This window comes from Mytilus californianus, unplaced genomic scaffold (genome assembly GCF_021869535.1).
Source record: "Mytilus californianus isolate M0D057914Y unplaced genomic scaffold, xbMytCali1.0.p SCAF_6, whole genome shotgun sequence".
NCBI classification, from domain to species: domain Eukaryota; kingdom Metazoa; phylum Mollusca; class Bivalvia; order Mytilida; family Mytilidae; genus Mytilus; species Mytilus californianus.
Window position 1 is genome coordinate 97,398,275 of NW_026262712.1, and position 8,961 is coordinate 97,407,235.

General features: G+C 30.3%; 1 long non-coding RNA gene across 1 annotated transcript; it reads right to left on the minus strand.

The window, feature by feature from the left end:
• Positions 1-694: 694 nt before the first annotated feature.
• On the minus strand, positions 695-6,196 carry LOC127705393 (uncharacterized). The gene is made up of 3 exons (XR_007983862.1): positions 6,103-6,196; positions 5,640-5,858; positions 695-821 (listed from the first exon to the last, which is right to left on the minus strand). It is a non-coding gene; the product is annotated as an uncharacterized LOC127705393 (long non-coding RNA).
• Between the last annotated feature and the right edge of the window lie 2,765 nt (positions 6,197-8,961).

Genomic DNA, 8,961 nt, shown 5'->3' on the forward strand with positions numbered 1-8,961 from the left:
AGTGAAAATTTATATTGTCATACTAAACACTAACCAAAGGTGGTATATATTAAAAATAGTGAGACGAGATATAACCCTAAATATATAAACATTAAATAACAAAAATACATTACAAATTGTACCAACAGGTAAGACTAACACGAAAGTACGATCCGTGAGCACTCGCATTCACCGAAAGCCAGCCAAAAGCCAAAAACAATTAATAATAAAAAATCACGCATTAGAGACCAAAATCAACCAAAACACATCACAGGGATCCAGTGTCCCAATGCCATTTTGTTTTTCTTTGTTGACATATTTGTTTGTTTTATAGTGATTAAGATTATTACACAATGTTAACCCCTTTTTACCTAGTATTATGTCTGTTTGATTTGTTCACACATTGTTGTCAATATAATGGAATTCTATGCGACTATCATACAAGTGAGAGGTTTAGATAGCTATAAAACCAGGTTTAATCCAACATTTTCTACATAAGGAAATGTCTGTACCAATTCAGGCATATGACAGTTGTTTCCCATTTGTTTGATGTGTTTGAGCTTTTGATTTTGCCATTTGATAAGTGACTATTCGATTTGATTTTTCCTAGGAGTTCGTTTTTTTTTTTTTTTGTTATTTACTTTTTTTATAGCAAATTCAACAGACAATTTTAATTCAAATGTTTTACTAGTATAGCATTGGTATGTATCGTAGATGTCCCTTAAGTGACTGTTCATAGTAAATCAAACAGACACTTTTAATTCGAGCGTTTTACTATATTGGTATATATCGTAGATTTTCCTTTGTCGTTGTTTATAATTCAACTTCTTATCTTCAATAACCTATAAAAGAAAACCAAATACTATAATATTTGTATTTGCCATAAAATCTAATCTGTAATTATGAGCTCTAGAGGAGCTATAATTGTGAAGTAGTTTGTACGATTCTAAATCAATATGTTACAATATCTTGTGTTACTCACAAATTAACGAAGTGGTTGTCGTTTTTTGCTGTTTCTGACCTTTTTTGTTGTTGATTATTTCGCATTGTTTGTTCTTGAGTTGTGCCGTTACATCACTGTTCGAGGTTGGGATGAGGGTAAGCGCCTTCAAACATGTTTAACTTCGCTATATTCTGTATGTGCCTGTCCAAAGTCAGGAGCCTGTAATTCAGTGGTTGTTTTTTGTTGTTGTATATGATATTTGGTTTTTGTTCATTGTTTTGTACATACATCAGCTAGTGCGTTAGATTTTTTGTTTGAATTGTTTTACATTTGTCATTTCGGGGCCTTTTATAGCTGACTATGCGGTATGGGTTTTGCTCATTGTTGAAGCAAGGACGCTATTAATTGTAAATTCACAAGAAAGAGTCCTGGTTAATAATAACAATCCAAATGAATTGAAATAAAACCAAAATGTTCATACAATGTTTTCATTTCCATCCTTAAATAGCAAACGACGAGAACAGCTGGCTATAGGAGTTTTGTGTGAAATTAACAAAAATTAAGTTCTGAAATATTCTCAATATCAAAGTAATAGCAAAAGTTTATGTCCTTGTAAAAATTGTACTGCTACGTTTTTCTTTTGTAAATAAATAATTAGATGATATTTATTTTATTATAGATGCGATATTGTTTAATGTAGATGCGGTATGTTTTTATTGTAACTATACATTTCATATAATGTGAGGTAGCAGTTTTAGCCCACTGCTTACTGTCAAAATGAACTTTTGAGACATCTTTCGAAATTCTCAATTATTCTTCAAACTTATTTGTATTAGATGAAAATTATATGGCAGATGTTTTTCACTTGTTCCGTTTTTTGATAGCGTTTGATTTTGACAGTTTTTATGGACCTGCCCTTTATGCATTTGCCTATACAGATAGCATCTATCAAATTTCTATATGAACACGTCCAAAAAATGCATTTCCGATATCCTTAGTACATGTAAACTGTATAACTGGTGTTTAAATCCTAAACATAACTCTAAATACATGTACATTGTTCGCGCACTTTTTTTTAATATGTTTGAATTCGGAACATATTTAGATTGAAGAAAGTGTTTAGAATCATGTTTTACATTAGCTTAGAAATTAGTGTTAAAGTCCTAAAAATTAAAATCCATATAATTTTTTTAATAATTTGTCAAAATGTAGTTTATATCATGCTTTTTTCGTATATATAACAAAAAGCATGGGTCACCGGGTTTTTTTTCATGCCACAGGTTGTGCAAAATTGTCAGTGTTTGTTAAGATTATGCATAGACACCCTAATTTTGCGTGATAAAAACAAAATTAAACCATATCATTTTAAGATAAGATATGAAAAGATAGTTCAAATACTATGCTTTCAGATAATTAAAAGAAAAAATGGGGTCACTTGACTCGTTTTCTTGCTACATAATAAAATAGGTAATTCATAACAAATTCTATTATTAAAGTTAGTTTATCTGAGTTATCTCCCCTTTTTATGTTGCAAAGTATAAAAAAATTGAATCAAACAAAAATATTTTGTAAAAGATAGCCGTAAAATATGATAAATACTTAATTTTCTATATCAAAATGAAAAGTCTTAAACATGAATTACATGCTACTGTCGGAATTAGCACAATGTAGACCGATTGTTATCTGCTATTTCAAAATCCAAGATAGAGACCCTAGCTTCATTAAGTAATGGAAAAGAAAAACGCTTTCTAGTTAACAACTACAAAACTATGTCCTTACTTTTCACATTTTAACATATCGAATGCAGTTATTAGCCCCCCCCCCCCCCTCTGCATGCATGATTAGATAAAATTGCAATAACATTACATCAAATATAGATTTCCCAGAAAAACGAGGGCGAACAAATGTAAGTATAGATATTTTGTCTTGCCTCTACGAAGTTTCCGGTCGCGTTAGTTAGTTATTTTAAAAGAGGGACCACTAACGATAAGTCAATGGATATCTGATATGCATTTGTATTGGCATTGACACATTTTTATTGATATCATACGGTCTCGCCCCCTGAACGATGGTTCATTGACTGCGAAAGTTTTGCATCGCTTAAGTTAAAGTTGTTGATTAGGTCAGTTTAAAAAGAACAATTTACAAAAGGTTAATGCTATTTGGTATGCAGTTGTAACAGCATTATCTCATTTCAAGGGAGATTATTTGGCCCTGCAACTTCAGTAATATTTTTTTGACTTTGAATGTGTTGCATAATAAATGCATGATAAAGTATTGTCATTGTAAATCAACAATTGTATTTAACTATTAAAATTACCTATAGATATGACAAATGATACATATATCTTTATCAACACTTTGTTATTCAAGTCTGACACTGGCCAGTTTTTTTTTTATCGGAAGTTGGAAGGTGGTAAATACTGTGCAGTATTGATTTGAAAACCCAAAATTGATCGACGAGCAGGGGATATCGAACATCGTGTCTGCTTCTTTATAAAAGCGTATTATTGGTTTATTATGTACGTACATCATCTATACGAAATTTCACTTATTTTGCCTGTACCATCGAACCTGCCATGAATAAGTGTCGATGTTCTACTTTGTTTTAATGTATTGTGTCATATTATTGTATAGTTTTTTTCATATGAAAAAAGTATCGCATTTCTATTAGAAAAATATCGAATAGGAAAAGTTTTTCATAATAAAAGCATATCGCTATTCTATAAGAAAAACGTCGCATTCATATGAGTAAAAAAATAAAACTTCTAACCCATTACAAGTTATTATGGCGTAGAATGAAATGGAAAACGTTCAATAGCCATTCCACTGTCTTTGGTACATCATTGTTGAAGTATTTGGAAACCTCCAAATTGTAGATTGTGCAAATAGGTTCTATTTAATGCAAATGCATATTTGCTTGTATAAATTCAACATACTTGGGATAAAATATTCAAAATACATAATTGCAAGTTGTAAATACGTTTGTCCTGTTGAATATGTCTATGTTTTAAAAAGAATAAATAAGTATTTTACGATAAATTTTCTTTAATTCCTACAAATGTCAACATTCGTCTGAGATTTCCCCACAATGCATCTCATTTACAAAAGAAAATATCGCTACTACACATAGGAAACGAATTTCTCGATTCGCACTTTCCTTAAACTGATATGGAAAAGCTGTTGGTTAATTAGAGTACGGGATGACAATAATTCGATAGCAGTATATTTCTATAGATTTGGATAAAATAGATGCTTTTCTTTTAAAAGAAATTCTATGTACACGTGTTTCATAGTAAAACTAAGCCATTGAAGTGTATAAAACATATCCACCTTTTTGAATTTAAACTATCATATGACGAAATATATAGTCAGAAATATCGTTACCATAAGTTACTTATTAAAACCTTTTACTAAATTATTTTATAGATACAAAGCTTTGGCTTTGAAGTGTTGCTGTACCTGTAGAATTCTTATCCCTTCCTAATGTTTGCGGTTATGTTGTTTATAAAGTTCGTACATTTAAACACGATCCATATAAACATATTGATCCTTTGAATATATGTCATTTTAACACCTTAGAAAGATTTTTAAACGTGCTTTTCATTGGTTATGACTATGATTTTGTTTCTGATAAATTAAACATAACTAAATATTGAATCATTTCCATTTTTGTTATGTCAGGTCATTTCTTAGCTGACTGTATACAGTATGGGCTTTTCTCATTGTTGAAGGCCTATAATTACTTAAATGCGTATCATTTTGGACTCCTTTGGATATTTGTTTCATTGGCAATTATACTGTCTCCTCTTTTTATTTCATGTAAGATATGTCAGTGTCAGCGATCATAATTTGCATATTCCATCTAAATGATAAAGATGTTAACAACTGTAAGTCACCGTACGGCCTTCAACATAAGCAAAATCCATACCGCAGTCAGCTATAAATGGTTCCGAATTTTATTTTTGAAATGCATATTGCAAAGTAGTCGTTATGGTTTTCGTATCAGAAAAGTATAGCATTAATTATTTTTTCATAATAAAACATATCGCTATTCTATAAGAAAAATATCGCACTCATTTTAGAAAATATAGCATTATCAATTTATAACACGTGATTCTGGCTTAAAATGCAATCGAACACATTGAACGTGCATTTCACTGTCTTTGCTATATGATTGTCTACGTATTTGTACAAATAGGTCTCATCTAATCCAATTAGCCTATTTTCTCGTATAAATACAAAATATTTGGCATTATATGTTCACTGTGCATTGGAAGTTATACAGACGTTTTTTCTGTTACATATGCTCCTGCTTTAAAAAGAAAGCAAAACAAATATCTACCGAAAAATCATCTTTTTTTCTTACAAATGTGATATTCGTCTGCGATGTCCCCACAATGCATCTCGTTTACAAATGAAAATATCGCTACTCTACATAAGAAACTTTTTTTTTCGATTTGCACTTTCCATAGAATGATTATTAGAACGTACAAATAAGTGCAGAAAAGGTAATCTATGTCCTTTCCCGATAAAAATCAGTAAAGAAAGACTTACCATATATGTAGATAAACGAACCAGACAACTTATTAAATAAACTATTTTTTTTTCCATTTCAAAAACAAGATTTTGATTAAAATAATACAAAAAATAAAAGTAGACCTTAAACAATTATGTCATTATGTTTTTTTTTTCATCTTATATGAAAACCACTTACAGAAGTCATTTTCACATATGTATTTATATTGATATCCACAAGTTTTGTCGTACCATGATCCTGAACTGTAGTTCAAAACAACACAATCTTCATTTCCTTCGTTATTTGGTTGTGAGCTTTCAAAGTTCTTATAGCTTAAAATTTCCTGGTCAATGGTCCATCGAAATTCGTCTTCTATTAGATCGATTAGTCCAATCCAATAATAGCTGGTTGCTACTCCTGCAAGTGAACAGTTTATTTTAGAACATTGTGTACTAAAGTGATGGTTAATGAATATATTGTAATCGGTTTGCATTTTGTCTTTAAAAAGTCCTCACTGTGACTCAGATGAGCAATACCAATGCAAGCTTTTTTGTGGGGAGGAGGGTTGTTAAATACGCGTACAGATTTTGAGTCGTTAATAATTGTACGCTATTCCTTTTTCTATTATTTTAAGCTCAGAATACACAATGAAAGAACTTACCGTTGATTTTGGAAGTCAACCAAGTGTTTTCAGATGAGCCATCAATTTTTACAAGATTTCCTCCAATAAGTTGACACTTCCGCTGTAAAATAGAACTCCAAGCAGTCAAACAAAAAAAAAACCTGGTCTTTTGTCAACCTTACGTGTCGCAAGACATTTTATCCAACCAGCTAAATGAATAGATTACTTCTTTAGCTTTTTAAAGAAACAGGTAGACAATGAGTACTTCTAAAGATAAGCGATTATATACGTTTAGGCTATTTATCCTGAAAAAAATACTAACTGCTAACATGTTGATATAAACAGTGAAAGCAGAAGGTATGATAAGGCTTTTTTGGTTCATTAACGTATTATTAAACCTACCAGAAAACATTCTTCAGATGTTCATAAGACAAAAAATGCCGGACATCGGTATCTATATTTTTGTATTTTGTCTTACATATTGTCATAACGGTTTCAAACTTTACATTTATACAAAAGCAGCACAAACTGTCAAAACCGTCTCATTTTGAGATCCAGTCATTTATGTTTAGATATGAGCAACAGCTTTATCCCCCAAATAGATATTTTGCTACGAAGTGCATGTAAATGTGTAAAAAATATCTTTTTGGGTTAAAACCGTTTACTCCTATATATGTTAACCAATAATATGCGTGAAATGGAACTTACGGTCAATGTCGACATGTTTATGACGTCATAGTGACATCAAAAGTGATATTTCTAAAGTACAGCGTCCAGATGATATTAACCTGTTCATTTATCAATAAAATCAAACTTTGAAAAGCTTGAATAATTTTCCTATTTTGTAATTATAGCTACAGCCTGGCCATTATATTTTTCATGAAAAACATTACGTCTTACAGTCAAACATATATGAACATATCCAACTAAGTATGATGGTGACGTAGCGAGCCGCCATTTTGTGTCATTTTATCCCAAATAAAATGCATAAGTGCTTCAATAAAGTTCAATTTTCTTATTAATCTGACCCGTTTTGCAACTATATCCTTGGTATTAGAACATAATTCTATCAAACAATGTTGTTTCTAAATTAACAGTTTAATTTTTGATTAAATTACGTCCCCGGAGTTTCGCAAAAATCGTACTTTTTCTCGTCATTTCCCCGTCGACTAAATAACTCGATTAAGAATATTAAAACATATATCAGGCAAAATATTCTACTCAAATCAGTTTGAATCGAGTGCAAATTACGTCCCACATCGATATAAAAAAGTGAATTTTTCGAGATTTTTCAAAATGGCGGATGTTTGGAAGTGTCGCATGGTTTTTTTTTTTTTTATGCATCTTGTTTGTTTCATGCTGAATTTGTGCTGTTTTTGTTATTTTCTTCGTTGATATTCTAATACGTTTGATTTCTAAATTTCTTGATAAAAAATAAATTATTTCAATGTGTGAAGTGAAAAAAAAAGTTACCACTGATTTTTTTTCATTTTTTAAAAGATTTTTTCCCTTTTTTTCTGCATAATTTATCTTTATATAGAAAAATAAAATACATTCTTTTTAGAACACAAAATATTTTCGTCTCGATAGAAAAAAAAAGCACAACAATAGATAAATGCTCTGTACATAAAGGTAATGTCCCTGTAACGTTTCTATGACCAATATGACCAATATACGAACAGGTTAACTCAGATTTAAGTTATAATGTTACATAACAAGAAATTGTCAGGTAATGTAAAGGAATCGTGCCAAACCAAACAGGTGACATTAACATCGTGTGTACACATGTAATTCCTGGGTTTAGTTTTAGTGATATACACAAGTTTTCTAAAATGGACAAATATAATATAATTCTCTTTCCCGTTAACAGTTACACTACCGAAGAAATATATATATATTATAAAAAACTTTAAAAACATATGAATATTATGAAAAATTCTCCAATATGTTGGTTTTTGCTTAAAAAAAAAATCAAATATTAATGTTTCACGATAATTGTTTAAAAAAATACTTGAATTCAAATTTTTTATTTATTAGATTTTGTATTTCATAAAAAAATAAAACGAGACATCATTGGATATGATTTTGTCATTTATTTCTTTAATTCAATGTTTTAAGCAAAATCCAGGCACTAAAAAAACAATATTGAAATTTTAACTTGTGTACAAGTTATTTTATTGCATACATTTTAACGTTGTATACCCACCAATATTTATCGACAGAGTTATCGGTCCTGAATGGGACTGATATAGTTGGGTATGAATTTTTCTTCATAGATATACCGAAAACCACTACTATCGATTTTAAATTTACAAAAGCAAAACCGTTGATTTTTTTTTAAAAGGGTATATTGAAAATATTTGATGTAACAAACCAAACCATTTTATGCACAAATTTACGGTCTATGTTTAGTTACTACGACATTTTCTTAGACAAAGTGACCTCAAAATCAATATACATGACCCTCTCATAATATTATCATATAGCAAGGCAGAGTAGAAATTAAAAAAAATACAGCATTTGATTGAGCATTCTGAACTTACTTGCACAAATGTTGGTCTATTTTTGATTCTTTGACATTAAGTTTGGAAGTAGTATACTAAAAATCCATAGCAATCTATTTCCATTATATCTGACATTCAAATTTGTATCTAGGAATGTTTCGATCTGACATAGACTGACTGACAGACGGAGGGGTCAAAATCTGTATACCCCTGCTACGTTTTATCAACTTCACATACCACATGCTAGCAATTTAAGGGGAATAGCTTTGATAGTGTTTTCGTTGTACCCGTAAGGGTATGATTCTGTCCCGCCGTGTTCAATGACTTTTGACAGTAAAATTGTCTTACACAAACTCAAACCAATATGGATTTTCATTTTGTTGTATAAGACCAT